Below are 5,658 nucleotides of genomic sequence, written 5' to 3'. Positions count from 1 at the left end.
CTTCCTCCTATATATACCTACGTACCCCCAAATGATCAGATACGGAGCCAAAAACCTAATTCCACCGTCGCAACTTCTTGTATCCATGAGATCCAATATTGGGGCCTGTTCCGGAGCTCCGCCGGAGGGGGCATCGATCACGGAGGGCTTCTACATCAACACCATAGCCTCTCCGATGAAGTGTGAGTAGTTTACCTCAGACCTACGGGTCCATACTTATTAGCTAGATGGCTTCTTCTCTCTTTTTGGATCTCAATACAATGTTCCCCCCTCTCTTGTGGAAAACTATTCGATGTAATCTTCTTTTTGCGGTGTGTTTGTTGAGACCGATGAATTGTGGGTTTATGATTAAGTCTATCTATGAATAATATTTGAATCTTCTCTGAATTCTTTTATGTATGATTGGTTATCTTTGCAAGTCTCTTCGAATTATCAGTTTGGTTTGGCCTACTACATTGATCTTTCTTGCAATGGGAGAAGTGCTTAGCTTTGGGTTCAATCTTGCGGTGTCCTTTCCCAGTGACAGTAGGGGCAGCAAGGCACGTATTGTATTGTTGCCATCGAGGATAACAATGTGGGGTTTTCATCATATTGCATGAGTCTATCCCTCTACATCATGTCATCTTGCTTAAGGCGTTACTCTGTTTTTAACTTAATACTCTAGATGCATGCTGGATAGCGGTTGATGAGTGGAGTAATAGTAGTAGATGCAGGCAGGAGTTGGTCTACTTGTCTCGGACGTGATGCCTATATACATGATCATACCTAGATATTCTCATAACTATGCTCAATTCTGTCAATTGCTCAACAGTAATTTGTTCACCCACCATAGAATACTTATGCTCTCGAGAGAAGCCACTAGTGAAACCTATGGCCCTCGGGTCTATCTTTATCATATTAATCTCCTACTACTTAGTTATTTCCTTTGCTTTTTTACTTTGCCTTTATTTTACCTTGTATCTTTATCACAAAAATACCAAAAATATTATCTTATCATATCTATAAGATCTCACTCTCGTAAGTGGCCGTGTAGGGATTGACAACCCCTATTCGCGTTGGTTGCGAGGATTTATTTGTTTTGTGCAGGTACGAGGGACTGGCGCGTAGCCTCCTACTGGATTGATACCTTGGTTCTCAAAAACTGAGGGAAATACTTACGCTACTTTGCTGCATCATCCCTTCCTCTTCGGGGAAAACCAACGCAGTGCTCAAGAGGTAGCAAGAAGGATTTCTGGCGCCGTTGCCGGGGAGGTCTACGCAAAAGTCTGCATACCAAGTACCCATCACATACCCTTATCTCCCGCATTATATTATTTGCCATTTGCCTCTCGTTTTCCTCTCCCCCACTTCACCCTTGACGTTTTATTCGCCCTCTCTCTCTATCCTCCCTCTCTTTCTCTATTTGCCTCTTTTTGCCCGCTTGCTTTTTGTTTGCTTGTGTGTTATTTGCTTACTTGCCACTATGGCTCTACCTAAATTTGATCTTCACCTTAAAAGGTTAGAAGAGATCGAAAGCAATGTCAGGAGTTTTATGGTTTTGCAATTTGAACATAGTAGTTTCTTCAGAAACGAGCTTAAGGAACAGAAAAGTTTTATGAGTTTTATGAATAAAGAGCTTGATGATATGTCTAAAGAATTCGATGCTTTAAGATCCCAGATTGCTCGTCTTGAGAAATTGACTGCTGAAATTTCGGATAGGCATGCTACCTTAGTTAATAGGATGGCCGCTAAACCGGATTGCTATGAAAATAAAGATGAAGATCTAAAAGTTATTGATGTGTCCCCTATTAAAATCTTTGTTTTGCAATATGAATCTTGATAATGATGGGACTGAATATGATCCACCTTTACCTAGAAGGCGTTCCAAGAATTCGGAATTTTTTGATCGTGATGCTAAATTTGATAAAAGTGGGATTGAAGAAATTAAAACCCTAGATGTTGCTAAACCCACTATTATGGATTTCAACGAATTTAACTATGAAAAATGCTCTTTGATTGATTGTATTTCCTTGTTGCAATCCGTGCTAAATTCTCCTCACGCTTATAGTCAAAATAAAGCGCTTACTAAACATAACGTTGATGCCTTGATGCAATCTTATGAGGAAAAACTTGAATTGGAAGTTTCTATCCCTAGAAAACTCTTTGATGAGTGGGAACCAACTATTAAAATTAAAATTAAATATCATGAATGCTATGCTTTATGTGATTTGGGTGCTACTGTTTCCACGATTCCAAAAACTTTGTGTGATTTGTTAGGTTTCCGTGATTTTGATGATTGCTCTTTAAACTTGCACCTTGCGGATTCCACTATTAAGAAACCTATGGGAAGGATTAATGATGTTCTTATAGTTGTAAATAGGAATTATGTGCCCGTAGATTTTATTGTTCTTGACATAGATTGCAATCCTTCATGTCCTATTATTCTTGGTAGACCTTTCCTTAGAACGATTGGTGCAATTATTGATATGAAGGAAGGAAATATTAGATTCTAATTTCCATTAAGAAAAGGCATGGAACACTTTCATAGAAAGAAAATTAAATTACCTTATGAATCCATTATGAGAGCCATTTATGGCTTGCCTACCAAAGATGGCAATACCTAGATCTATCCTTGTTTGTTATGCCTAGCTAGGGGCGTTAAACGATAGCGCTTGTTGGGAGGCAACCCAATTTTATTTTTATTCCTTGATTTTTGCTCATGTTTAGTAATAAATAAATTATCTAGCCTCTGTTTTGGTTGTGTTTTTTGTGTTTAATTAGTGTTTGTGCCAAGTAGAACCGTTGGGAACACTTGGGGAAACTCTTGTTGCACTTGCTGTAAAAAACAGAAACTTTAGCGCTCACGAGAACTGCTGCAATTTTTATTTGGAAAATGCTATTTAGTTAATTCTGTTTGCAGATTATTAATAGATAAATTACTCACGTCCAGCAATTTATTTTAGAATTTTTGGGGTTCCATATCTTGCGCTAGCTACAGATTACTACAGACTGTTCCGTTTTTGACAGATTCTGTTTTTCGTGTGTTGTTTGCTTATTTTGATGAATCTATGGCTAGTAAAATAGTTTATAAACCATATAGAAGTTGGAATACAGTAGGTTTAACACCAATATAAATAAATAATTAGTTCATTACAGTACCTTGAAGTGGTCTTTTGTTTTCGTTCGCTAACGGACCTCACGAGATTTTCTATTTTGAGTTTTGTGTTGTGAAGTTTTCAAGTTTTGGGTAAAGATTTGATGGATTATGGAAAAAGGAGTGACAAGAGCCTAAGCTTGGGGATGCCCATGGAACCCCCCAAGATAATATAAGGACACCTAAAAGCCAAAGCTTGGGGATGCCCCGGAAGGCATCCCCTCTTTCGTCTACTTCTATCGGTGACTTCACTTGGAGCTATATTTTTATTCGTCACATGATATGTGTTTTGCTTGGAGCGTCTTGTATGATTTGAGTCTTTATTTGTTAGTTTACCACAATCATCCTTGCTGTACCCACCTTTTGAGAGAGCCATACATGATTTGGAATTTGTTAGAATACTCTATGTGCTTCGCTTATATCTTTTGAGTTATATAGTTTTGCTCTAGTACTTCACTTATATATTTTAGAGCACGGTGGTGGATTTGTTTTATAGAAACTATTGATCTCTCATGCTTCACTTACATTATTTTGAGAGTCTTAAATAGCATGGTAATTTGCTTAAAATCCTAATATGCTAGGTATTCAAGATTAGTAAAATTTTCTTATGAGTGTTTTGAATACTAAGAGAAGTTTGATGCTTGATGATTGTTTTGAGATATGGAGGTAATAATATCAAAGTCGTGCTAGTTGAGTAGTTGTGAAATTCAGAAATGCTTGTGTTGAAGTTTGCAAATCCCGTAGCATGCACGTATGGTAAACGCTATGTAACAAATTTGAAACATGAGGTGTTATTTGATTGTCCTCCTTATGAGTGGCGGTCAGGGACGAGCGATGATCTTTTCCTACCAATCTATCCCCCTAGGAGCATGCGCGTAGTGCCGAGGTTTTTGGTGACTTGTCGATTTTTGCAATAAGTATGTGAGTTCTTTATGACTAATGTTGAGTCCATGGATATTATTCACTCTCACCCTTCCATCCTTGCTAGCCTCTTCGGTACCGTGCATTGCCCTTTCTCACATTGAGAGTTGGCGCAAACTTCGTCGGTGCATCCAAACCCCGTTATATGATACGCTCTTTCACATATAAACTTCCTTATATCTTCCTCCAAACAGCCGCCATACCTACCTATTATGGCATTTCCATAGCCATTCCGAGATATATTGCCATGCAACTTTCCACCATTCCGTTTATCATGACACATTCATTATTGTCATATTGCTTAGCATGATCATGTAGTTGACGTAGTATTTGTGGCAAAGCCACCGTTCATAATTCTTTCATACATGTCACTCTTGGTCCATTGCATATCCCGGTACACCGTTGGAGGCATTCATATAGAGTCATCTTTTGTTCTAGCATCGAGTTGTAATCATTGAGTTGGAAATAAATAGAAGTGTGATGATCATCATTTTCTAGATCATTGTCCCAAGTGAGGAATTATAAAAAAAGAGAAAGGCCATATAAAAAAAGAGAAGGCCCAAAAAATGAGAGAAAAAGAGAGAAGGGACAATGTTACTATCCTTTGCCACACTCGTGCTTCAAAGTAGCACTGTAATCTTCATGATAGAGAGTCTCTTGTTTTGTCACTTTCATATACTAGTAGGAATTTTCATTATAGAACTTGGCTTGTATATTCCAACAATGGGCCTCCTCAAGTGCCCTAGGTCTTCGTGAGCAAGCAAGTTGGATGCACACCCACTTAGTTTCTTTTGTTGAGCTTTCATACATTTATAGCTTTAGTGCATCTGTTGCATGGCAATCCCTACTCCTTGCATTAACATCAATCGGTGGCCATCTCCATAGCCCATTGATTAGCCTCGTTGATGTGAGACTTTCTCCTTTTTGTCTTCTCCACATAACCCCCCTCATTATATTCCATTCCACCCATAGTGCTATGTCAATGGCTCGCGCTCATATATTGCGTGAAAGTTTATAGGTTTGAGATTAATAAAGTATGAAACAATTGCTTGGCTTGTCATCGGGGTTGTGCATGATGAGAGCATTCTTGTGTGACGAAAATGGAGCATGACTAAACTATATGATTTTGTAGGGATGAACTTTCTTTGGCCATGTTATTTTGAGAAGACATAATTGCTTAGTTAGTATGCTTGAAGTATTATTATTTTTATGTCAATGTGAACTTTTGTCTTGAATCTTTCGGATCGCATCAAAAATTCTGTTTTTATCATTTACCTACTCGAAGACGAGCAGGAATTAAGCTTGGGGATGCTTGATACGTCTCCAACGTATCTATAATTTTTGATTGCTCCATGCTATATTATCTATTGTTTTGGACATTATTGCGCTTTATTATCCACTTTTATATTATTTTTGGGACTAACCTATTAATCGGAGGCCCAGCCCAGAATTGCTGTTTTTTTGCCTGTTTTAGGGTTTCGAAGAAAAGGAATATCAAACGGGGTCCAAACGGAATGAAACCTTTGGGAACGTGATTTTCTCAATGAACAAGACCCAGGAGACTTGGACCCTACGTCAAGACACAAAAGAGGAGGCCACGAGGT

The sequence above is a fragment of the Triticum dicoccoides genome, chromosome 1A, assembly GCF_002162155.2.
Source record: "Triticum dicoccoides isolate Atlit2015 ecotype Zavitan chromosome 1A, WEW_v2.0, whole genome shotgun sequence".
NCBI lineage: Eukaryota > Viridiplantae > Streptophyta > Magnoliopsida > Poales > Poaceae > Triticum > Triticum dicoccoides.
Note: the sequence above shows the minus strand (reverse complement) of the source record.